This window comes from Tenrec ecaudatus, chromosome 7, assembly GCF_050624435.1.
Source record: "Tenrec ecaudatus isolate mTenEca1 chromosome 7, mTenEca1.hap1, whole genome shotgun sequence".
Taxonomy (NCBI): domain Eukaryota; kingdom Metazoa; phylum Chordata; class Mammalia; order Afrosoricida; family Tenrecidae; genus Tenrec; species Tenrec ecaudatus.
The window spans coordinates 65,365,336-65,392,805 of NC_134536.1; the positions used below are offsets into that span (position 1 = coordinate 65,365,336).

General features: G+C 44.4%; 1 non-coding gene across 1 annotated transcript; it reads right to left on the reverse strand.

Annotated features, from left to right (window-relative positions):
• Nucleotides 1-21,176: 21,176 nt before the first annotated feature.
• LOC142453938 (U6 spliceosomal RNA) lies at nt 21,177-21,280 on the reverse strand. Its single transcript, XR_012785492.1, has one exon. It is a non-coding gene; the product is annotated as a U6 spliceosomal RNA (small nuclear RNA).
• Nucleotides 21,281-27,470: the final 6,190 nt, after the last annotated feature.

The window sequence follows — 27,470 nt, forward strand, 5'->3', positions numbered from 1 at the left end:
GCCCCTCCTCACGGGTCTCTCTTGCTTTAGCTCACATTAAGTGCTCTTCATTTCGGTCTCGGCCTCGCCGTTTCTGGCACCGACCGGAATAACGCAGGCTGCACTCCGGGGAACAGCATCCCCACCGGCGAGCGCGACAGGCGAGCCGGGGCTCCGAGCCGTCGTGTGTGCATGTGTGTGCACAGGTGCCTCTCCCATCGCGGCAGCTGCGGAAGCATGGCCACCTGCCTCACGCCCGCATTCACAGGCCTGCTGTCACCTCTAGCTCCCGTGTCCCCTCGGGCGGCTCGGAACGTGCTCTGTTCGCCCTGGAACGCAGATCTGCTTTCTCCGTCCGCCTCCACTGTTCTTCGCAGCTTTACCCACAAAGGTCGCTAACGCCCTAACCCTTGCCACTGGGCACCGGCTCCCCTCGCCTGCCGCATAGACCAACAGCAGACACTCGGGTCACTTGTTCCACAGGGGACAGTGGTCTGAGTGCCACGTGTGCGCATCCTTCCGTCCATCCATCGTCGTATCCCTGCGCGGTACCTTTCCAGGTGCTGACCTCGGCTGGTCCCCGCCCCGCCTCCTCCTTCATCCCTGCTCTGCTGACCGCTCCTCCCCGCCTCCTCGGATAGGCCCTTCCCCACTCCCACCCCTCCAGAAACGCCTTCCCCAATCCGTGTCTATTTCCCCACAAAGTCATTCCCTGCCCCACTCAAGCTGCTACTTTCAAGATCTCAAAAAAAACTCTTTCTGGCATACAAACAATGTCACTTAGAGCTGTTGACCACTCGTGCTTAATTAATTGGGGAAAAATATAAGGATTGTGGCTGTCGTGAAATCCTCCTTTTGTGTGTTGCTTGACGGTGGGACCCACCCCACGCATGTTTCCTTGTTCAGATACTGTGACTGTTTCTTCACACCACGAAGTAAATGACCAGCGACATTGTTTGCTTAGTCCCTGCGCCAGTGTTTGAGGCTTCGCCTTGTCTCTGACGGTGTTATTCCCGTGGCCCAGGATGTGGAGGACACCAGCCAATTGAAGGTAAAGGACAGACTATTGCAAAAGAAAGGCTCCCTCCGCCCCCCCCCCAAAAAAAGACACCCAGACATTTGTGTAGACCAGCATGTACCGCACATGGAGCTCCATGGGCACAGAATCATCTGAATAACCCACAACAATCCCTTTTCTCTTGCTTTTAAAACCTCATTTTATTGGGGGCTCTTCCAGCCCTTGACACAATCCTTACATCGACGATATCAAGCATATTCGTCTTAATGTCGGCGTCTACCTTTGGGACTGGGTGACTATCTTAAAGAAGTCTTCGCCACCGCTCCCCAGAGCACCAGAGTTCAGGGACAGATGGGACCACACTGCGTCTCGGAGTGCACACGGCGTGACTGAAGAGCTGCTGGATCACAATGATCATTTGAATCAGGTGATGAAAATTTTGAAATGGAGCGCATCCTATTATGATGAAGTTTCCGTTACCCTTGCAAGTTGACCTTGAGTTGCCTCTGAGTAAGCCATCATATGTGTAACAGCAAAGCATGCCTAGTTCTGCACCTTCCACAAACGTCAGGATATTTGAGGCTCTTATCGCAGCCACTGCGTCAATCCATGTCGCAGAGGAGCTCCCGCATTTCCCTGACGCTCTTTTTCCAGTGGTCCATTACGGCCAATAGTGTTTTATTCCTACTAGTTATTTGCACAATCTTTTTGAAAACAATAGGAAACTAACAAGAAAATCATCTTTTTATTTCTTCAAAACTTCCGTCTTAATTCTTTTTCAAATTAGCTGTCTTTTTTCTTTCAGAATGGGTTCCATCTTCTAAAGGTGACTTAGCAAGATTCTTGAAGGAGAATGTTACTGTTGCTTACTGCCTGGGATCTGGTGGGTTTCCACTCAAAGCAAGCCTGTAGGACAGAGTGGAGCTGCCCCTGTAAATCTTTGCAAGAGCAGAAAGCCTCATCTTTCTGCCTCAGAGAAGCCTGTGGATTCAAACTGCTAACCTTGTGATTAGTAGCCTTTGGGTAGCCCAAACTGATATTGGGATCCTCTCCTCTGCTCCCCCAGACCTCAGAGCCCTCAAGTGCTGTGATTTAGACGCCTGTTGGTGAAGGAAAGTTGCTTCTATGTACAGAGAGAGTTTCTCCGCCTTTCCTCTTGGAAATGTTGAGTCCATCTTAGAAAAACAGCACCCAGGTGATCTGCTGACCTGTGATGCTCTCACTGAACAACCTGAGTGCCCGCCGTGCGTGGGGAGATAAAACCAGAATCCCTCACCATCTCAGCCTCGCATAATCACCAATGCCACTTCATTTATATTCCCTCCGCCCTCATCTTCCCTAATTAACATTCCTGCAAGGTTGCAACACGAGGGTCAAGTTCACCTTGGGGGCCTGCAGTTTTCACCTAGCACATTATAAACACTGTCCCTAATGCTGCGCCGTCGGAGCATGACTAACGGGAAAATTCATACAGCTCACATGCTGGACGAGGCATCTGCATTGCTGCTCTTGGTGGTTTTCCCTGGTGTGAGTGAGTGCACGATGAGTACTGTGTAAGCCAACTGTCCGACCAGCTATATGAGCAGCTGTTGACGTGGGTAACTAGTCTCTCTGCAAACTGTCCGATGCTGTCTGTTGAAAACTCTGCGCAGAACAGGTTCACTTCAGATTCAACAACATGACTATTAATCACCCTATTTGTCACAGCCTCCTTCCCGAAAGAAGACACTGCTTAAGATGAAACCACGAGTCCAAGTGGCTTCCTCTTGCTTGACTGTCAGCTCTCACCATGATGGTGTCTCCCTCCTCGCTGCCCATTGGCACGGCTGCTGCTTTCAGCCAAGACTTCAGGACCCGTTCTTCATAAGATGAGAAGTCCTCTGGGTGGCTTCCAAGACTGGGGAGATGGGAGCTGTTAGCAGTTATTCAAAGGGAAACAAAACAATATCTGACTCAGATCATTCATGCTGTCATATTCGGTCTTTTCTCTCTCCTTTTTTTTTAAGCCTTCAAAGTAGCTTTAAAAAATCACCCTTCTGAAGGAACTTAGCTGCATTTGCAGTCTTCAGGCCTAATGTCATCGCTGCGACTTTATTGTTTGCATGACTGTCGCGGTCTCGGCATTTTAATGGCATGCCCTCGCTGTCATTTCCCCTCTTGCACAGTCGTTTAAGCTCACTAGGGAAGACAATGATCAAACTCTTGTGACTTCCTGACTGCTAAGAGAGGAGCCCTGGTGGTGCGGCGGTTACACGTCGGCCTCCTAGCCACAGGGGCACGTCAGTGGTTTGAAACCACCAGCTGTTCCACGGGAGAAACGGGGCTTTCCACTCCTGTAAATAGTCACAGTCTCAAAAACCCACAGCGGCAGTTCTACCTTGTCCTGAGAGCTCCTGTGAGTCAGCATTGACTTCAGTGGCTGTGAGTTTGGTTGGCTGTTTGGAGGCTTTTTTGTTTGTCTCATTGCTAAGAGGCCTGGGACACTGGGCTAGTAATTGAAAGGCTGGTGTTGAGAGTTCACCCACAGGTGCCTCGGAGGAAAGACCTGGCAGTCTACTTTTTCATATCAGCTGCTGCAAACCCTGTGGAGTGCGTTTTAACTTAACACACACGAGGCACCTCGAGTCGAGTCGAAATCGCTCGCCAGCAGCTCACTTGTCCTGGTTTCCACATTACTGGCTGTTTAGGTAGTTTGACAATCAGGCTTTTCTTTCCTTCCTACCTTCACTTTTGTTTGTTTTGCTTCAAGATTAAAGTTATTTTAATTGCATTCTTTCAAAAACACTTTATTGAAGGATACCTTACATGCCCTAAAATTATTCTTTTTTAAACACTGTTTTATTGTGTTCACAGAAAGTTCACACAACAAGTGAGGTTCCTGTTGGACATTTTCCGGTTGCATGTCTTTCAACGTTTCGAAAGGCTCGTGATTTCTGTCTGGTTGGTCCGTTTCCAGAAATAGCGTTCCTCTGACCCCCTTACCAGCTTTGCGTTTGAGTACATGTTGATCATCAAGCTTATTCGTTTTTAAGGGCACACGTCAATGATTTTTAGTAAATTTACAGGATTGGGCAGCCAGCACTGACATGGTCAGGACAAAAGATTGCCTGTAGGGGGGCGGGAAACGGAGGGGGGGGGGAGAGGACCTGATGCGAAGGGCTTAAGTGGAGAGCAAATGCTTTGAAAATGATGAGGGCAAAGAAGGTACAGATGTGCTTTATACAATTGATGTATGTATATGTATGGATTGTGATGAGTTTTATGAGCCCCTAATAAATTGTTTAGTATATATCTATATTGCCTGTGCAGTCAGCCCCTAGCTCTGCGCAACTGTGGGACTCTGTCTTTACAGAGGTGGCTGTTGTGGACATTGTCTATAAGTGGGATTATACAGTGCGTAGTCCTGTGTCTCACTTCTCACCATGTATTTTTCAGGTTTACCCACGTAGCCCCAGGCATCGTTATTTCATGCTTTTTTTTTACATTAGAAGATAAAAATATATTAACTGAACATTGTTATAATTACAATAAGTACTTCATCATCTGTAAATTATCCCATGCTAAAAAGGAACATATTTATAAAGGCTTAAAGAACAACATGTAACAAAATCCATTATCTGTAATTTCTTCATAACATGTAATCCAAGTTTATTTTATTTTTTATTAAAACATCATGTTATTGGGGGCTCTTACAGCTCCTATAACAATCTATACATCAATTGTATCAAGCATATTTTTACATATGTTGTCAGCATTATTTACTAAACGTTTACTTTCTATTGAGCCCTTGGTACCAGCTCCTCTTTTTTCCCTCCCTCCCTTCCTATTTCATTCCTTTTAATTGTCAAATGGCATTCTATATTTTATCCATTCACTAGTGATGAATATTTAGATCATTCTACTGTTTGTTTATCAGATTGCTGCTCTGAACACTCACGTTCAAGTCTTTGTTATGGGAGTGCAGTGTGTTTCACTTTGCTTGTATAGATGTCTGGGGTAAAATTGCCAGGTAGTCAGGTAAATTTAAAGATGCCCTGGTGGCACTCGGCTGCTAACCAAGCCCAGCAGTTGCCCGGGAGCAGATGGATGTGGTGGTTGGTTTCTGTAAAGATTACAGCCTAAGAAACCACACAGGACAGTTCAGCCGACCCCACAGTGCCCCTATGGGTCAGAATCCATTCAGCTGTACACAATAACCATAGGAATTCATATTGAATGTTTAAGATATTACAATCTTTTTCTGAAGCAGCTTTCTCATTTTCTGTTGTCACCAGCTACGTATGAGAAATACATATCTTCACATCCTCACCAACCCCTTCTGTCCTGGTTATCTAGTTCTGTGGGCACAGAAATCTCACAGGGGGTACCTCTGATGGGCAAAAATGTGTTTTCTCACAGTTCAGAAGGTTCTAGATGCAAATTCAGAAAACCAACTCTAAGGTGAGCTTGTTCTCTGGCTGTCTGCTCTGGGGGATGTCCTCCTCGCTCCGCAGCTTCTGTTCCTAGGTCCCTATGGGGTATATTGTCCCGTCCACTTGTGCTTGCTTTCTTGCTTATTTAATCTCCTCATTTATATCTCAAAGGAGATTGATTTGGAGCACCGACACTAGTACTGCCTCACTGGAATAACAAATGGGACTATCACCACAGGTTGAGGGACTAGGATCTGTAACATCTATTTTGGGGTAGATAATCCAATCTGTGTGAGTTATTAGATACCGGTGAGTGGGCTTCTGCTCTGGGGGCCCTGTATACAGTGGAAGGAAAGACTCCCTGTCCTGCATCATTCTCACTTTGGGTCAGTTGCCCCTTTTCACGAACCTCTTCTCTTCCAAGCATGCTGTCCTTCTCCATAGACTGGTTCTTCCTGACAGCAGGTCCACAGAAGGTTAAACAAAGTCTCATTATCCTCAATTCATTAATATTCTCTATTTGACATTAACTTTTTTATTGTATCTATTCTACTGGCAGTGAGGTGGTAGCTCATTTTGACTTTCATTTGCATTTCCCTAATGACCAATGATGCTAAGCATCTTCTCATGTACATTTTAGTCATTTGTATATCTTTGGTGAGCTGTCTATTAAAATCTTTCCTATTAATTGGGGCCATCTTATTATTAGATAATGAGAAATCTGTATTTTTTCTGGGTATGTATCTCTGTGTATATTCAATCTATGACTTGTCTTCACATAAATGCAAATTTCTTTCATTTTTAAGAAGTCTAATTTATCAGCTCTTTCTTCTATTGGTTATGCGTTAAAAGTTATATCTGAAACACTCTTTACCTATTCCAAGGCCACAATGGTTTTCGCCAGCATTTTATCCCAAAAGTTTTTGTAATTAGCTCTTACACTTGGGCCTATGTGGGGGCACCCTCGTCCCCCTCAAAAAAAATTTTAAGTGATCTTCTTGTCAAAGCTATATATTTAAATTTCATTTTACAAAACGACCTTATAACCTTCAAAGGACTCTCCACTGTACTTCATACATTTGTCAAATCTGTGATTCCATTCTTGGAAACATTTTTCAAACTCATCTGTTTCGATGGTTGAAAGCACCTCCCTCATTTTTTTTCCTCCCTCATTTTTTTCTCCACTTCTACATCTTCAAATCGCTGCCCATTCATGCTCCCCTTCATTTGTGGAAACCAAAAGAAATCCCACAGAGCGAGGTAAAGTGCGGGGGGCAAGAGAGGCATGCTGTTTTTGCAAAACCTGACACACTGAGGTGGCTGCGTGAGCCAGTGCATTGTCGTGATGGCAAAAACAGTCCCCTGTCTGCCACAAATCAGCCCTTTTTTGTCACTTATGCAATAAGCAGTCTTCTCAGAAGCTCTCGATAGAAAGTTTGATGAACAGTCTGACTTGGTATTACCAACTCCAAATGCACTTGAGTCAACATTTTCGTCTTTTGGGGAAGTTGACGGGTGTCCTGAATGAGGTTTGTCATCAATCGACATTTCACCTTTTTTGAAATGAGAAAACCGCCCATGCATGTGGACTTTTCCCATAGTGCTGTCCTTGTAAGCTGTGTTCAACATCACAACAGTCTCTGTGGCATTTTTCCCAAGCAGGAAACAAAATTTCACAGTCACATCCTGTTCTCATAAATCAGCCATCACAAGCAAACGAGTGTTGAATAAACTGCTTTTATGAAAGAATTTACTGTGATCAGAGAGAACCTTCCCAGGCGATGCCACTGGGCGCACTAACTCAGAGCGAGTTGCTGGATGCTCACCTGGTGGAAAAAATGCATCCTCCATATGAAAGCTCCCCTTCACCCAGCCTAATTCCGGTTCTCGAGGGTACCTCCTCATATAGTCACTTTTCAGTTAATTTTTGCAAGTGGTGTGAGGTAGAGCTCTAAGTGAGGGCTGTTCATCCTCAATACTATTTACATGTTGCTGTAGATCAGTGTTCTCAACCTTCCTCATGCCATGGCCCTTTCATACCATTCCTCATGTGGTGGTGAACCCCACAACCATAAAATTAATTCCATTGCTACTTCATCATTGTAATTTTACCTGTTATGAGTCAGGTGACCCCTGTGAAAGGGTCGTTTGACCCCCCAAAGCGGTGGCGACCCACAGGTTGAGAGCCGCTGCTGTAGCTGTTAGATGCTATTTATTGCACGGTTCCAACTCATAGACCCTGTAACGGAAGGAAGCATGGCTTCAACCTTTTCCATCCTCACAACTGTCGGTACGCTTGATCCCATTGTTGTAGCCATGGTGTTAAACCATCTTGTTGAGATCATCTTCCACACTGACTTACTTTTCCGAGCATAGTGTCCTTTCTAGGGACTGGCCCTTCTTGATAACATGTCCCAGTTACATTAGCAGAGCCTTCTGGCTGTACTTCTTCCAGGAAATATTTTGTTTGTTCTTTTGAAAGCTCCCAGCATATCCAGTATTCTTCGCCAGCATCATAATTCAATGGCATAATTCAGATTTTCCCTGGCCTTCCATAGTCATTGTTCCACTTTCACATCTATGTGACTCAGAAAGTCAAACTCCCTGTGGTAGAGTTGACTCTGACTTATGAGGTGACGGGAAATACTATGGCTTGGCTTAGGTGGACTTTAGTCTTCAAAGTCACCTCTTTAGTCTTTAACAGTTTAAAGATGTCTTTTGCAGCAGATTTGCCTAATGTAATATTTTGTCTGATTTCTTGGCTGCTTCCACAGATGTTGGTTGTGGATCCAACTAAAATGAAATCCCTGGCAACTTCACACTTTTTTCTGTTTACCATGATGTTGCCTGATGTGATCGTTTGGGGTAACTTTATGTTGAGCTGTAACCCATAAGACTGTATTGACGTGTTAACTTAAATCATCCTTTGTTGTGGAAATCTGCCTTGTGCAGTGTAAGATGCATACCTAGCCTTTCCCTACTAGATGCCAATGGTGCGCCACCCAGTCGGAGCAACCGAAACTTCTGGAGGCAGCGAAATCGCTACAATGAAAACCCAGGGACAGAATTCATCATTTTTACCTATAAATATCAAGTTTTCCAGAACCATTTATTGAAAAGACTATTCTTTCCCTTTTTGAATTGTCTTGTCAACTGTGTGTGTGTGTGTGTGTGTTTTGTCAACTTTGTGGAAAACCAATTACCCATAAACATAAAGACTGATTGCTTGACTTTTAATTCTGTTCCATTAAATTTATATGTCTACCCTTATGCTAATATAACAGTCTTAATTACTATAACTGTAGATTACAATTTTGAAATTAAGAAATGTAAATCCTCCAACTTAATTTTTTTTTAACTTAAAAGTTTTCTTGAGAAAATTGTTGATTCACAGGCAATTGTAAGAGATCTCATGTACCCTTTACCCAGGAGCATCAATGTTAACATCTTATAAAAATAGACCAGAATTATCACACACAAAAACCCAAACCTGTTGCCATTTAATCAGTATTAACTCATGGCAACTGTAGAATAGGACTGCCCCCAAAGGGCCTCCAAGGGTGTAATCTTTTGGGAGCAGACTGCCCTGTCTCTCTCCTGCCAAAGGGCTAATGGGTTCTCACTGCCAACCTATTGCTTCACAGCCCAACCTCTTAGCCACTACACCGCTGGGATCCTCACCACAAAAGACCGTGTATGGAAAGCTTACTCAGATTCCCTATGTTTATCTGTCATTTTCAAAATTGTTTCACCTACTCCAAGTCCTTTTCATTTCCACCCAAATTGTCAAATCTACTTGTCAATTTCTTCAATCACCACCACCACCAGACAGACCTGGAAAACCATTGATAGAGGTAGAAACATAGTTATGTAAATATGTTAATTTATAAAAATAGAGGTATTCCAGGGACAAGGGAACAACAAATGAACTAAAATCAATGGAAGGAAGGCCATAGGATGCCTACTGGGATTCAATCAAGGGCAATGTAACAGCAAGGAATTACTAAACCTGAATGAAGACCAAACATGATGGAAGAGGAGAAAAGTAAAAAGGAAATAGAGGAAAGAACCAGGAGGCAAAGGACATTTATAGAGGCCTAAATACAGGCTTATATATATATATATAATGAGAGGGGACTATAACTATGTACTCATATCAATATGTTAAGAATTAAGGTAGCAGATGGACATTGGACCTCAACTCAAGTATTCCCTTAACACAAGAACACTGATGCTCACCCTCCCAACATGATCACTGAAGATAAAATGGGTGCATATGCAAATGTGGTGTAGGAAGCTGATAGTACCTGGCTATTAAAAGATAAAATGTCAATAAACAATCCAGAGCAGAAAACAATGGAACTGGCGATTCTGGGGGACATGGGAGAGGGGGAAGCAGGGGAAAGGAAGGGGGGTGTCAACCAATCAGGGACAAGGGAACAACAAGTGATCTAAAATTGATGGCAATGAGGGCATAGGATGCCTGGTAGGGCTTGATCAGGCCAATGTAGCTCAGAAGAATTCCTGAAACCTGAATGAAGGCCGAACATGATAGTGGAACAAGAGGAAAGTAAAAGGAAATAGAAAAAATAACTAGGAAGCAAAGGACATTTATAGAGGTCTAAATACAGGCATGTACATAAGTAAATATATTTATATATAATGACAGGGAAATAGATCTATGTACATATATTTATTACATAGATTAGGTAAGTATTAGGTAATACATAGTAAGTATTAAGATAGCAGACAAGTACTCCCTCAAACAAGAACACTTTGTTCTAATAACCCAAGCACTTTGTGATGCTCACCTTCCCTGACATGATCACTAAAGACAAAATTGGTGCATAAGCAAATATTGTGAAGAAAGCTGATCGTGTCTGGCTATCAAAAGATATAGCATCTGGGGTCTTAAAGGCTTGAAGATAAATAAGCAGCCATCTAGCTGAGAAGCAACAAAGCCCACATGGACGAAGCACACCAGCCTGTGTGATTATGAGGTGTCAATGGGATCAGGTATCAGGCATCAAAGACCCAGAACAAAAAAATCATATCAATGTGAATGAGGGGGAGTGTGGAGTGGAAACCCAAAGTCCATCTATAAACAATTGGACATTCCCTTACAGAAGGGTTACAGGAAGAAACGAGCCAGTCAGTGTGCTGTATAGCACTGATGTAACATACAACTTTCCTCTGGTTCTTTAATGCTCTCCCCTACCCCACTATCATGACACCCAGTTCTGGCTAGACCAGAGCATGCACACAGGTACAGATAAAAGCTGAAACACAGGGAATTCAGGACAGATAAACCCCTCATGGTCAACAATGAGAGTAATGATACCAGGAGGGGAAGAGGAAGGTGGGGGAGAAAGGGGGCACTGATAGCAATGACCTATGTACAATCCACACACACACAGGGGAAGAACAACAAACACGAGTGAAGAGAGACAGACAGCAGTTGGTGTAAGATATACAAATAAAAATTTATAATTTATCCATGGTTCTGGATATGATGGGTGGTGGGAGGAGAGGGAAAAAAGGAGCTAATACCAAGGGCTGAAGCAGAAAAAAATGTTTAGAAAATTATGATGGCAACCTATGTACAAATGTGCTTGATACAATTGATATATAGATGGTTGTAAGAGCTGTAGGTAATAAAAATAGGCTATGAGGATTTTGATAGGAATTGATTGGGGAAGGGCGCTATGTTTATTCACTGCCCAGACCCTGAACTGAGCTCATTTTGCTCAACAATAGGCATGAACTTGTTGAATTAACTAGTTTTTTCTGGTCTTCTCTGGCCCCTACAAGTCTTGTTTCGGATCAGTAGTTGGGTACCAAATCCAGAATACCACAGAACCCTGTGCTTATTTTTAGCTGAATGTAGATAATTTGTTAAAATTTTGGGCTCTGTAATCTTCTAATCTAAATTCTGCCATTAACAATCAAGTTACAGGACCTCTCTCAATCTCATTTTGTCACGCACAAACAGAAACACTGGTGTTTCTGTCTCCTTGGGGAGGGTTTCTGTCAGGGGGCTGGTGCTGGAAGCTGGGGGAGGTGTCGAGGACCAGCCTACCCACATTCAAATGGGCCCAAGGTGGTTGTATGATTAATGGGTCAATTAAGAGACATCAGACAAGATACAGCATGCAAGGGCTCCCCTCTCCATGATGACTGGAACCAGGAGACTGGGCTTTATTGACTCACAGACTCAGACAAGCTCAAGCAAGCCACAGTAGGCATATAGGTAACTGGAAGGGGTTGTCCACGAAGCACGCACGTAACATGAGGGGCACACGCAATAGGAAGGGGTGGCACCAGAGTCCTACATGTGACAGGAAGGCACAAATGTAACAAAATGGATGGGCTCTAGAGTTAAGATGACAGCCTCACCTTGGTCTTCCCTGAGTTGGCTTGACCTTAGGTGTCTGTGAGCTCTTCTCCATGCAAACAATCTATGATCCTTATCAGAAGGGAGTGGGCCCTACATAGGGTGGGACAGACAATAGGGTCTGATTGCTTTTGATGGCAGATAGCCTTCCAGCAATTGACCTCTGCTTGCAACACCCTACTTTTGGCATTATGAGAGCCATCAAGGGGAATGACTTACTTAGGAGGATATGAGTGGGATGTGTCTCCAGCCCACCAGCGTGAGTGCTTCCTCCACGGGAGTCCTGGCCTCCCAGATGCCTTAATGTAAGCATGGAGAGAGCTGTCTGCACACACTCCTTTCCCAGGTCTGTCTCCCACTGGGAGCCCCAGGATGCGCAAGCACACGGTCCAGGGACATCTGTTTTTCCATAAAGGTAAGGTTGAGTGATTTAATGGCAAAAGATTTTAAAGAATTTTTATGGCCTATTAAATATAGCTATGGTGAAATTGAATGTAAGGTTTGCATTCATTTTAATATAAAATCTAAGACAAATTTAAGGTTTGTATGAGACTGCTTTGGGCTCCCTTCTACACCACCCATTGCACTTAACAAATCTTTTGTCCTGTGGGTAAGCACTCAGCTGTGAAGCAAAATGTCTGGTTCAAACCCACCAACTGCTCTGAAGGAGAAAGATATGAAACCTTGCTTCTGTAAACATGACAGCTGTGGAAATCCCACAGCACGTTTCTGCTCTGTCCTATGGGCTTGCCCTGAGTCTAAATCAACTCAATGGAAAAGAGTTTGGCTTGGGATGATTGTTAGTTTTTTTGTTTGTTTTGTCCTCTAGTCTCTTTAGTCAGAAGTCTTGATGGTGCTTTAAGTTAGGCATTGAGCCACTAAGTTCAAGGTCAGCGGTTCAAATGCACCAGCCTTCCTGCAGAAGAAAGATGAGGCTCTTTGCTCCCATGAAGATTTTCAGTCTCTCACACTCTACCTGAGGTCCATTATGAGCTAGAATCAATTTGATGGCAGTGGGTTTGAGTCTCCCTGGTGGAACTCTGGGTTAAGCAGTTGGGCCAATAATTGCAAGGTCACAGACTCAAACCAACCAGCTGTACCATAGGAGGAAGCTGCGGCCCTCTGTTCCCGTGACGATTTACAGTCTCAGCAACTGAGAGCAGTTCCGCTCTGTCCTGCGGGGTCACTCAGGGTGGGAATCCGCTCAATGGCAGCGGATGGGTTCTTGTCCCCTTCTGGGCTCTGATCAACACGCTGCTCAGGATTCAGTCCTTTTCCTCGGACTCCCCCCACCACCCCAATGACACTCTGGTCCAGCCAGCACACTAATGACTGCAGCCGAGCTGCGGCTGACACTACGCATTTGCTACACATCTGTTCGGCTGGCTAACAACTGTTTGCTTTAACTGATGGGGTTTTTGTTTTGTTTTGTCAGTTTGTAAAATGAAATTAAACTAATAGCCCTTAAAATCTAGTGAGTTTATTTCCCCCTTACTTTACAAATATGATGGTCTTCCCTTCGGATCATTTTTACTTTTTCTGCTTGACATAAAATTACCCTGGTGAATGTAGTGAAAGGAACCCTATGGTGCACTGACTTTTAAAATGATGGAAGTCATAGTGCCGTCCAACTCTTGTAAATATGAGATACGTGTATAAGTATATGTATATATTTGTATATAGTGTATTAGCTTTCTCCTCCTCATTGCCATGAACAGAAATTGAATGTCCGTCCCAGACTCACTGTCATCGAGTCGGTTCCGACTCGGAGCGACCTGTAGGACCGAGTAGGACAGCCCCGTGTGTTCCCAAGGCTGCAGAGCTTCACGAGCAGAGAGCCTCTTCTTTCTCCCCTGGAACGACTGGTGAGTTCAAACTGCCGGGCTTGGAGTTAGCAGGCCAGTGAAGAACCACACTGCACCACGGCCATTTTGGAAATGTCTTTGCAACACACTTACAAAGACACAACCCTATCAAAGAAAGATAATAAATGTTAGGGGGCTTCAAAACAGTTCATGAACAAATGGAATTAAAAGATAATGGATGGGGGTTAGGGAGCTGACACCAAAGGCTCAAGAGAAAGTTAATGTTTAGAAAATAATGATGCAACATATGTACAAATATGCTTGATACAATTGATTATTATAGGAGCTATAAGAGCTCCCAATAAAATGATCTTTTAATTAAAAAAGAAAAGATAATTTTCCCCATGAACTTTTTGAAGTCCCTGCATGTGTGTGCATGTAGACATATCTATATCCCTGTCCTACATTCCTGTCTCATTTCTGAACATACAGTATATGTATGAATGTGAGTTGAAGAGCTAGTCAACTGTCAGGGGAAGCCAGCCCCTAATACATCATTACGGGTCCGGTAGGCGCAATTGTACAGTGATAATAAGTAGAGATCATAGTAGAGTTACTGAGAGCATGAGAGATAGAAGTATTGAAATAAATGAGAGTCAGACACGTTTCATGGTAGCATGCTCACCTCTGCCCTGCATCATGGTCCATGTGGAGGGCGAGAGAGCTTTTAATGGTAGCCCTGGCCCCTTTTATATTCTCTGGGGACATGCAAGCCCCCTAATTACAGGTGAGGACATACGTCACTGGAAGGGGCTGTCCTATAGGTAATACAGTAATAAGAAGGGGGTGGTCTAGGGACATACACACAATAGGAAGAGGGATTGGGGGTATACATGTGACAAGATGGGTGGACCCTAGATCCAAGATGGCGACCTAACCTTGATCATCCTTGGGCAGGTTTGACCTCTCTGGGGTCTCCTACAAGGAAACAGACAACTACTATCCTCATCAGAAGGGAGTGGGCCCTATTTGTTGTGGGATAAACAGTGGTAACTACTTGCTGTAGATGGTTGATAGCTCTCAGGGAGAATAACCCTGACCTATCTCTGATGACCTCCAAGTGCAGTCATTCCCAAGCAGCTGTCTGGCATATATTTGGGGGAGACAGCTTGGGAGAAATCCTTCTGTATCCCACAGTCAACAGCAGATAGTCGTGGAGAAAGCAAATCTGTAAAGACAGCACCACCAGGATTGAACACCTCTCTGTTTTCACAGTGTCCCGTCCACCCACTTCTGGTGTTTAGAAGCTGGCATGACACATTACCTTAATTTGTGCAGGCTGTTGCTGAGCTGTCACCATAGTATCAAGGCACTCGGGCAAAGAGAAGCGCGGTATAGGGAGAAAAAAAATGTGGCCCAAGCCCCCTCCCCTCTACCGTCCTCTAGTTCAGCATGAACATGTCATCATAGCTGCGTCACCACTTGTAGTGAACAGAGAAATCAAAGCACTGTCCCCCATCAAAAATTGTGCCTTTGTTGTTCATGAAGACCATCACTAACCCTTGTACCCACTCCTTGTCACGCCCGAGGCATCCTGCACAGTAAAATGCATGGGCTTTTGCCCTTCTGCCTTCTTCACAGCACTCTGTTCCCATAACCAAAGGTGAGCGGCATCTTTTGGTTCTGTCTCCATAGTTAAAGTTCCTCAGATAGCTTTAAAAATGTTAAATCTTAATAGATGATTCTAGCAAATGACCTAGTGTCAGCTCTATCTTTGAAAGTGGTAGAAATACAAGCCTCACTCCCCAAGTTCTTATTTCCGCCTTCTCACTTTCTTGGCTCCTTCCCAGACACAGCATGAGATCATTTCTCCAGAGTGAGGGGTAGATTTTCTTAAAAATGTCCATCAGCAATATCAAAATATGTTTATAGATTGGTATGTCATTTGCTTATCCAAAGAGCAGCATAAATATCTGTTTTTAGGATGCTTTTCCATAAGTCTTTCCATGTGATTGGATTCTTAAGCAAGGCTATGATTAGGGAATAAGCCACTTTCCCCCTTGGCTAGTTCGGATGAAAGCTTTCCAATTTAAACACTGTGTTTGAGCACTTCTTCCATTCAAAGCAGGTGCCCATCAAAAAGCAATTTCTGTTTGCAGCGTGTTAGCCGTACTATTTATAACCGAGTTAACAATGCCAACTAGAGGCAGCGAAAGGTGTATGTTTCGTATGCAAATTCCCAGCCACAATCCCTACAATTACATATAGTTGCTTGTTCTGTTATGTTGAACATCAGCATTAAAAAAAAAAACCTGAGTACATAAAAGAGAAATTAGTACTAAAATTGTTTTTGGGGGGTTTTTCTTGCTCCCTCAGTTCTATTGAATTAATTTGAACAAAAAATCAAAAGGAGTCCTGGCTTCTATCGGGCATTTTCACAAGGAGTAAAATTGGTGGCCTGTTACAGTCGCAGGTCAGATGAAGAAACTAGATGTGTACATGGGATCTCCTTTCGAGTTTCTCTCCACATTTGGGTTTCACCAAACAATCCCTTCTGGTGCTGTTTTGTCTGGCCAGATTGTGGTTCCCTGACTTGGGAGCCAGAGCGAGGGAGGGAGGGAGGGAGGGACAGAGCCAGATGAACTCCATGCCTTCTTTTCGCTGAGATTTACTCCTGCTACAGGAAAAGCCCCGTTCTTTTCGAAGGCGGAGCAATATTAACTATATAATAGAGCTAGGTTCAAATTCCAGCTCCCCCACTGAATCTGGCCCTGGGCATATCCCCCCAAGTTTATCCTGGCTTCCTTGTAGAAATGGAGGTTGCCATAGTACTAGCAAAGAGCCGCCGGTGCCCAAAGTGCAGGGCCAGGAGCACCCATCCCCATGCACATCACAGGTTGGCGTGCAATAATGCTGGGCTAGCTACTGGTGCCCACGATTCTGACTCTGCACAGCCAACCCTGCGGGCTCCCGAGGCCGGCCGGTCGGCACTGTGAGAGCAGTCTGCCCATCTTCCCAGCACCAAGTGCCTTAACCACCACACTGCCAGGGTTATCTCAAATGTTACCAAAAGAAATATATTTTTATAGCAAAAAATAGAGTACCTATAAAGGAAAACTAGATTCGCAGAGTCTAATGGAGACATGAGAATTCAAGGGCTAGGTGTGAAGACTGCTTTCAGCACTTCAAAGGAGCCCTGATTGTGTAGGAGGTTAAGACGCTGCGAACTAAAAAGTTGTCAGTTTGAAGCCACCTGTTGCTGCTTAGGAGACGGATGAGGCTTTCTGCTCCCACTTCCAGCCTTGGAAAGCCTATGGCGTTTCCATGAGTTTGGATTCAACTTCATGGCAGCGTTTGGCTTTTATTTGTGCGTTTGTTTAATACTTGTAAAAGAAGGTGAGAAAGGGTCTAAGAAGAGATGATTAAAACTCATCCAGTGGAGTGTGTGTGTGTGTGTGTGTGTGAGAGAGAGAGATTACCTTATATATTCGAGTATAAGTCGACCTGAATACCCTGCGAGGCACCTAATTTTTTTTAATTAGGGGCTCATACAACTCTTATCACAATCCATACATACATCAATTGTATAAAGCACATTTGTACATTCTTTGCCCTAATCATTTTCAAAGCATTTGCTCTCCACTTAAGCCCTTTGCATCAGGTCCTCTTTTTTCCCCTCCCTCCCCTCTCCCCCCTCCCTCATGAGCCCTTGATAATTTATAAATTATTATTTTGTCATATCTTGCCCTATCCGGCGTCTCCCTTAACCCCCTTTTATGTTGTCCGTCCCCCAGGGAGGAGGTCACATGTAGATCCTTGTAATTGGTTCCCCCTTTCCAACCCACTCACCCTCTACTCTCCTAGTATGGCCCCTCAAACCCCTGGTCCTGAAGGTATCATCGACCCCGAGGCACCTAATTTTAGCACAAAAACTGCATTTAAAAAAAGTGCTGAAAAACTCTGCTAACTAAACCATATTTACTCTGAGTACATATGGTAGTCCTAAAGGAGAAATGAGTACTAAAATTTCATTTTTGCATTCCTTAAAGCAGTGGTTCTCAACCTTCCTAATGACTCCACCCTTTCATACAGTTCTTCATGCTGTGGTGACCCACCCCCCAACCATAAAATGATTTTCATTGCTACAGGCGACCCCTGTGAAAGGGTGGCGAGACCCCCCGGGTTGAGAGCAGTGAAATGAAAGGGCTCTGGCTCTTGTCGGGCATGTCCACAGAGGGTAACGTCGGTGACCTGTTAAGAGTCGCTGTTCCGATGAAGAATCTCACGGGGAAAGGAGTGTGTGTCTCATTTGTCACCTGGGAAGGTCTGGGCCGTGACTTCCCCGTGCCTCCAGTGATCCACAGCGCAGCTGCGAACTGAAAAGTAACAGAAAAGTTAGCAACTGAAACCCAACCAGCGCCTCCGCCAGAGACAGACCTCACAGAGACCAGGCCTGGAAAGCCCCACGGGCGGCCCAGGAAGCTGCATTTCCAAGAGGCTGTCTGGTCATTTTCACCCATGGGTCAGCTTTCGCTCCGTTCCTGAGTTCCACTCCCATTTCGTTCTTAGGCCACGCACTGGACGGAACGTGGACTTTGAAGTAAGATCGCTTCAGGCCAACGGGAGTGACGTGTAAGCCAGCAAAAAATAAAAATCATCATCTATCCAACCGAAAGCAGAGCATAAAACATCTCGTACATGAAACTACGGAATGCGAGGCTAGATCTAAGTGTTTTCACACCATGGACTCTAATATAAAATCCACCGATTGAAAAAGCAGACTCAAAGGCTGGATTTTAATAAGACAGAAACTGAAATTACAGAGACACAGAGAAGCCTTGTGCTCCAGCCATCCTGTCGCTAAGCTGGCACCCTGCAGTGACAAGGGCAGGGACCAAGTAGCCTTGTGCACACCTGTGTTCCTCGCTGCATTGTTCCCCTTGCGAAAAGATGGAAACCGATTAAGCGCCTTCCAGTGCGTGAGTGGATAAATTAACTGTGATACATTCAAAGAGGCTTCAAGAAGCTTGTGGAAATTTTCCATTATCTTTTCATTTCATTTTTCCACACACTTTTTGAAGCCCCCTTGAACATCATCGAATTCTACACCACTATACAGAATAATAGTCTACGAAATGCCTTTTAATGAGGGTGAACTCAGAATACGTCGTGCTGAGTGAAAGTCGTGACAAATCTGGATGATCCCACTATTTTAAAAATCAGGAGGACATAAACACAAAAAGCAAAGTTATTTAATGGTTACCAAAATCAGGAAAGGAAGGAGAATCACTTACCTGCTAGTAGACGTGTGTTCCTTGTAGTGGTGGAAAAGATAAGCCCAAATAAAGTCACTTACACATGACCAAGGAGAATAAAAACACTAAAAATGTAGTGGAAAGGGGGCAAGTGTGGTAAATACTGTAACATGCAATGTTGCAACAGTAGCAAATACAGTCCAAAAATATGTTCAGTTGTGTGAGTAGATGTGGTGCATCTAAAAAGGCTCACACAAATAAATGGATGTCCGTGTATAGGTCTATCTATAGGCATAAGGATGTATATGTTGTTTATATGAGCTGTTCCTATGTCAGGCAAACATTGTGCAGCTTAATCAGGTCAATGGTTCATGCGAGCTAACTGAAGCAGCGGTCTGCTCCCACAAAGATGCACAGCCTCAAACCCTTACAGAGGGGCACTCTGAGTTAGGACTGATTCCGTGGCAGTGGGTCTGGGTGGCACATATAGCCATACGGAGAAGAAACTCAATGAAGGCTTTGTAAACATATCCAAACCGCTTAGGACATGGTTCAAAGGCCTCAGGACCACAGCCTCAGGGGAAAACCTAATCAAGTAGCATAACCTGGCTCACAAAAATATTGTTTTACCTTTGAGTTTGCTGAATAGCCCCTGAGGCCTTAAGAGCTTATGAGCAGTCACCTAAGACACAGCTATTGGTCCTCCACTCATTTGGAGCAATAGATTATGATGGAAATCAAAGAGTTAAAGAAGAAAACATCCCTCAGACACCGTCATGGGAGTAATGATTCCCTAAGGGTACAGGAAGAGGGCTTGGGGGTGGGGGAGTGGGGGAAGCAATGATGACTGTATAGCCCCACTCAAGGGGCGTGAATAACAGAATTGCAGGTGAAGGATGCACTGCCTGGTGTAAGGCACAACAAATATATATGATAAAAATATATAATTCATGTATTATAAAGGGTTCCTGGGGGGGAGGGGACAGGGGATAAAGGGGAGCTGATATCAAAGAGTTCAAGAAGAAAGAAAATGTTTTGAAACTGAAGGTGGCAGCAATTGTAAAATTCTGCTTGATCCAACTGATTTATGGATTGTTATAATACTGTAGAGCTCTCAATAAAATTGATTAATTAGAAAAAAGAAGAAAACAATTCTCAGAATTACACCTTACTCAAACCTGAGACCAGAGGTATTGGAGGGTTCCCAGCTACTAAAACCGACTGTTCTGACCAGGAACAAAGAGGCAGATCCCAAAGAGAATGAAAGAACAATGTAGAACAAACTTCAAATGCCTTATAAAGGCAAACTGACAGGACTGACAAAGACTAGCGGAACCTCCCCGCTTAACAGCTCAAGATCACCTTTCAACATGGAAATAACGCTATCTCTTTGGTCACCCTTCAGCCAAACAATATAGTGGCTTACACTATGAATACTATCACCCATGAGTAATGTGCTCTCAACAAGGAACCATTTGAGACCAAACTATATTTACCCAAAACACAGGTGAGAAGGCAAGAAGAGGAAGGGAAGCTTGAACAGTGGAAACAGAACAAACAGAATGGAAATAATAACGATGTTGACATATTCACAATGGTACCAAATACTGTATAAAAATTGTTCAAAGAGAACCTAACCGACTGTGATAACATGAACACAGTAAAACGTTACTGTTGTTGGTTCTGGCGCATAGCAACCCTATTCAACAGAAGGAAACAGTACTGGTCCTGCACCAGCCTCATGATTGTTGATATGTTTGAGCCTATTGTTGCAGCCACTGGTCAATCCATCTCCTGCTGAGTCTTCCATTTTTCACTGACCTCTTCTTTACCAAGCAGGATGTCTTTTTCCAGGACTGGTCTCTCCTGATTCTATGTCCAAAGTGCATGAGATGAAGTCTCATCGTCCTTGTTTCTGAGGAACTTTGTGGGTGTGAGTCCTTCACAACAGATTCCTTTGTTCTTTTGCAGTCCGTGCATTGAAAGGAGAGGCGTTCTAATCTCACCCAGAGCTACAGTCCTGGAAAGGCGCAAGGGCATTCTATTCTGTCCTAACGGGTGGCACTTGGTGGCAGTGAGTTTGGTTTTAGTTTGTTGCGGGCAGTCAATGGTATGTTCAATATTCTTCACCAATTCAAATAGATCAGTTGACATTCTTCAATCCTTATTCATTGCCCACCTTTCACATACATATGAAATAGTAGAAAATATCATGAATTGGATCAGGTGCACCTTAGTCTTTACTTTTAATCGTTAACATTTTGAATAGATCTTGTGCAGCACATTGTCCAACAATACACTGATTTCTTTTCTTTCAATATGGAACGCTTCATGAATTTGCGTGTCATCTTTGCGCAAGGGCCATGGTAATCTCTGTCTTGTTCCAATTTTAGTGTATGTGCTGCCGAAGCGAGCACGACACCGACTTCTTGACTACTGATTGAGTTGACTTTAGTTCAAAATAAAATAAAATTCTTCAGGCTCAACATTTTCTCCATTTATCATGATGTCTATCGGTTCAGTTGTGAGCAGTTTTGCTTTTCTGGACAAGAAGCCATAACCCATGCTGGGAGCTGGAGCCATTGATCTTCATCAGTAAGTGCGTCCAGTCTTGGGGCTCGGCAAGTAAGGTAGCAGTCTGTATGTCACAGGCTGTTCATAAACCTTTCTCCAATCCTGGCGTCATGTTCATCTTCATGAAGACCAGCTTCTTGGGTTATTTGCATCGCACACAAGTGATTAAGAATTGTAAAAGACTATAACCCTGATATAAAACTTAACTGCTTTTAAAACACAGCATCCCCTTGACCTGTTTGAATGGCTTTCTTTTGGTCTACATACAGGTTCTGCATGAGCACAGTTAAGTGTTCTGGAATTCCCATTCTTCTCAATGTTATTCACAGCTTTTTATGACCCACGCCGATGAATTCCTTTACATAGTCAATGAAACACAAGTACACATCGTGCTGGTCTTCTCTACTTGGAGCCAAGATCTACTTGACATCCTCTTATGAACCAGTCTTATATTTCTGGCAGCTCCTTGTCTATGTACCTGCTACAGCAAGTTTTGTGTAGCAAAACTTTGTGTTCAAGAGTACGTTTCAGAGTCTCAGCTGAAATTTGGCCTTTTCTTTCCTGCCCTTTAATAGCCTTTTGCTGTCTTCACATGTGATGTTCTTGATGTCATCCCACAATGCACCTGGTCTTTGGTCATTAGCGTTCAATGTATCCAATCTGTTCCTGATAGGGTCTCTAAATTCAGGTGTGATATGCCGTATTTTGACTCTCAGGGACTTGTTTTCATATTCTTCAGCTTCGATCTGAGCCCTGCATGGTTTTGACTGTTGATCAAGGATTGCACCTGCAGTGTGAATTGCAACTCGATGTAAAGAAAAAGAAAATTCTTACACCTGGACCAATAGCCAACATAATGATAAATGGAGAAAAGATTGAGGGTGTCGAACATTTCATTTTGCCTAGATCTACAATCAATGTTCATGGAAGCAGCAGTCAAGAGATTAAATCGTATATTGCCCTGGACAAATCTACATTAAATACTGAAGAGCAAGGAAGTTGCGTGGAGGACTAAGGTGCACCTGGCCATGGCATTTCCAATGACCTCACAGGCATGTGAAAGCACACAGTGAATAAGGAAGACAACAGAAGAAGTGATGAACTTGAATTATAGTGTTGGTGAAGAATACTGAAAGTCCAGAGACTGCCAGAAAAACAAACAAATCTGTCTGGGAAGAAGTACAGTCAGAAGCCCTCTTGTACACTCGCAAGATAGTTAATGATCGCTATTAGGATAAACCATATAAAATGTCAGAATTTGACTATTTTACCTATAAAAATGGAAGTTCCATAATCTATATATTCACAGGTCGTTGAGTAACGAGCTGATGTACAAGCATATAAGGCAACCAGCATGATGTCTAATTTAGCGTCCTTGGGCCTACAGTCTGTTAAGAGTGTTTGCTTCGATTATTGGTTGCCATAAATTAATACAGTACAACCCACTGTAACTGGATGAGTGAGATCCAAAGAATGAGTCATTCAAAATGTAAGGTTATAGTATTTTGGTAAAGTTAACAACAAAATGGCCATCGTGCTAGTGAGGAATTCTGGGAGTCCAGCTACCCTACCTCAAGTCCTGCCCATCTCAGCTATGATTTGATGCCACCTTGTGGTGGTTTGTTCCATGTAGTTTCTATTGGGGGCAATTCTGAGTCCAGTTAGGCTGGGACTTGGAGCATAGCATCCCTGGTGTCAGGAATCTCCCAGCTAGTTGCCAGTCGCAGAAATTCAGCTGGGAAAATACTGAACACCAGAGACTCATTCTTCATCTCCTCTTTTTCTGAAACAAATGTATCTATATTTCCTCACCTTCACACACTTGCCCTCCACCGTAAGACTCATTTTCCCACCCCTAGCATAGAACTTTACCCCCTCCTCGTCCGTCCCCCCCGCCCGCCATACACACACTCCCAATTTTGTGTCTTCCCTGTTTTCACCCATCCCAAACGAAACTCCCTGCCATCGAGCCGATGCTGACTCATAGTGACCCTGGAGGACAGGAGAGAGCCGCCCCTCTGGATTTTCAAGACTGCAACTCTTTACAGGAATTGGAAACCCTGTTGTTCTCCCTCGGACCGGCTGATGGTTTTGAACTGCCAACCTCTTAGGTCCCAACCCAACAGTCACCATTCAGCCACCAGGGCTCCTCCTTGTTCTCACACGTGGGCTGGATTAGAAATGGGAGCCAAATAAACATTATATTGAGATGTATATTCATATTCATGTATATTCATTTTCTTAAGATTATATTTTGCTTTCTAGGGTCCCTGAAGCACTTGACAACATAGTATATATATTTCAGAATCTTTGAGTACTGGAAATGTGTTTTAGTTACCTATAAAAAGCTTTGAAAAAGAAAAGCTTGTATTAGTTGGAGACTCACTGAAATTCAAGCAGGACAATAGGGAAGGCATGTCAAGAGGAACCATCTATCGAGATTATCGGCCCTGTTACGTGAATGCCCGAGGTTTTTGAATTAACCGTTGCACGGTTGTGAGTGAGCGCCTGGTGGCCAACAGGCATAAAATCGTCGCTGTCATCTTCTTGCTGTTTTGTTTTGTCCCTGTCTCCGTTGTTCCCTTTCTCAGTGTGCTCAGGACTCTGCATCCGCGTGGGGACTGTGTCGTCAGTCGAGTTCCCCCTAAGGACCAGCGAGCGAGGCTCCTGAAAGGTGCCAGGATCCGTTACTCGTGCCATTTCCAGTCCCTCAGCTCCCTTTCTGGTGACACCCCGATTCTGAGTTACCTTGGCCTCAAAAGCCTAGGTTGGGGAGACCAGCCATGGGCCAAGCTGGCGTTTGGGGTCAGGGCTTCCCTAGCCTGTGCCAGCCGCGGTCATGGGTGCCTGCTTTGGGTGCTGCCATGATGGGTGCTAGACCAGAGGAAGACCGCAACCTGGCCACCACCTAACATTGTGACTTCTTCCTACCTTTAGCTCAGAGATCTTCATTCACAGACCTATTTATAGATTTCCCAATCTGACATGCCGTTTCCTGCCTCTGCTGCCCCGCCAGTCTCCATCCCTCACCCTCGGAAGCGACCAGTCTTGCTCATTCTTCCTCCCAGAGCCTCCACCCCACATCCCCACGCCGGCGCAGGCTTCTGCTTTATGTTCCATATTGGGGTTCGCGATCAAATTCCTTGAGTAATCTGAACACGATGGGCACAGGAGTTTGGTTATCTGTTTCTCAATATCCCAAAGAACTCAGTAAATAGTTGTTTCATTTTAAAGGCTTTTGTTACTTTAAAACTGGTCAGAACATCTTCCCAAAGCTCTCACCTCCCGCCTTCAGCCTGCTCAGCCCTCAGAGCCTGTCCCTGCTTAAACTCAAAGAACCTGAGCCTTGAGCAAACTGACTCCCTTCCTCCGTTAGCCTAGACTACAGGGCCTTTGCCACCTGCAGTGGGAGCCCCAGTGGTGTCGTGGTTTGATGTGGGGCTGCGGTCAGCATGGCCAGGTGTTTGAAACCACCAGAAGCTCCTAGGGAAAAAGACTTAGCTTTCTATTCCCAGTGACAGCCTCAGAAACCCACAGGGGGTGCTCTGAGTCAGCATTGACTGGATAGCGATGAGTATTATCTCGGCTGAGCCCTGATGGCATAGTGCTTACCTCTTGGGCTGCTAACTAACCACCAGGCCAGCAGTTCAAATCCACCAGCCATTCTGTGGGAGATTGACACGGCTACCATAAAGAGTTACAATCTTGGAAACCTACATGGGTCAGTTCTACCCTGTCCTATGGGGTTGAAAGCCATTTGATGGCGGTGAGTGAGACTGTCTAGGCTGCATAAATGCAGTTAACACAAATGTGTTAGTCCGGGTGGACTAGAGAAACAAATTCATGGACATTCCTGTGTATAAGAAAGAGCTTTATTTACAAGAGCAACTGAATATTGACAAGGCATCCCAGCCCAGTCCCGATCAAGTCCATAAGTCTGATACTAGCCCAGATGTCCAGTACCAGTCTATAAATTCCTCTTCAGACTCACCCAACATATGCAATGATGCTGAATGCAGGAAGAGCACTGGCCAGTGGGTGGGAAGTCTTGTGGATCCAGTGGCGGTGGAAGCATCTCAGCTCTGGCGTGGGTCACCACACGGCTCCTCCAGCTCCAGGGCTCAGTGTAGCTCCATGTGTCTTGTCCACAGGAATGTCTCAGGGAGTGAGTGACTGTCCCACCTCCAGCGAGCTATTTATCCACTTGGTGCTTGACAGGCTAAACTCCACCCCTTCACTCTTTTAAAAAAAATCATATTATTGGGGGCTTATACACCTCTTAACACAGTCCATACATACATCAATTGTGTAAAACACATTTGTACATTCGTTACCCTCATCGTTCTCAAAACATTTGCTCTCCACTTCAGCCCCTGGCATCAGCTCCTCATTTGTATCCCCGCCCTCCCTGCTCCCCCTCCCTCTTGAACCCTTGATAATTTATCAATTATTATTTTGTCATATCTTACACTGTCCGATGTCTCCCTTCACCCACTTTGCTGTTGTCCATCCAGGGAGGAGGCCATATGTAGATATCTGTAATTGGTTCCCCCTTTCTACCCCACCCTCCCTCCACACTCCCACTCTCAGCACTCGCCCTGAAGGGATCATCTGTCCTGGAATCCCTGTGTTTCCAGTTCCTATCTGTACCAGTGTACATCCTCTGGTCTAGCCAGATTTGTAAGGTAGAATTGGGATGATGATAGTGAGAGGGGGAAAGTATTTAGGAACTAGAGGAAAGCTGTATGTTTCATCATTGCTATACTGCACCCTTACTGGCTCATCTCCTCCCCACAACCCTTCTGTAAGGGGATGTCCAGTTGCCTACAGATGGGCTTTGGGTCCCCACTCCACACTCCCTCTCATTCACAATTATAAGATTTTTTTGTTCTTTGATGCCTGATACCTGATCCCTTCGACACCTCGATCACATAGACTGGTGTGCATCTTCCATGTGGGCTTTGTTGCTTCTGAGCTAGATGGCTGCTTGTTTACCTTCAAGCTTTTAAGACCTGAGATGCTATATCTTTTGATAGCTGGGCACCATCAGCTTATGCACCCGCTTTCTTCGGTGATCGTGTGGGGAAAGTGAGCATCATGGAATGCAAGTTTAATAGAACAAAGTATTCTTGCATTGAGGGAGCACTTGAATGGAGGCCCAATATCCATCTACCTTAATGCTAAACATATATATATATATATATACATATATATATACACACACACACATAGATCTATTTCCCCATCTTCATATATAAATATTTTTATATATGTACATGCCGTTATTTAGACCTTTATAAATGTCCATTTGCCTCCTAGCTCTTTCCTCCATTTCCTTTGACTTTCCTCCGGTCCCACCATCATGCTCAGCCTTCATTTGGGTTTCGGCATTTCCTGAAATTCAGTAATTTGGTTACATTACCCTTGATCAAGCCCTTCCAGGCCTCCTACTTGCTGTTCCCTTGTTCCTGGGTTTGTTAACACCACTTCCTGTCCCCCCACTTCCCACTCTCCCGTGTCCCCTTGGAACTATCAGTCCCGCTGTTTTCTCCTCCAGATTATTGATACAGCCTGTCTTTTTTTAGACAGACCTGCGGAGATAATAACATGCACAAAAACAAGACAGAACAAAATCAAGCAACAAAAGTAAACAAAACAACAACAACAAAAAAGCCAATGACAAAAACAAAACACAACACAGCAACAACAAAAAAGAAAAGCTTGTAGTTCGTTCAAGGACAGTTGGCCTTTAGGAGTGTGTTCTGGTCAAGTCTGATGGGGTGCCAAGCCCTGGCCCCAGAGTTTAATTTGGTATTCTCTGGGGACTTCATTGCTCTGTTTCCCTTGCTGTTCTATTGCATGCCTTCAGTGTTTTGCCGCGGTGTGGTGGGATCAGATTGGGCGCAGTTCCCACACTGTGTCTCTGGTGTTGTCCCTTGTATGACTATGGGTCAGTGAGGAATATCATGTCTCAGTGAGGCCAGCCATGTGGTCTTCTCTGTGGATTGGCTGCTCTGAGCGGGAATATCGTCC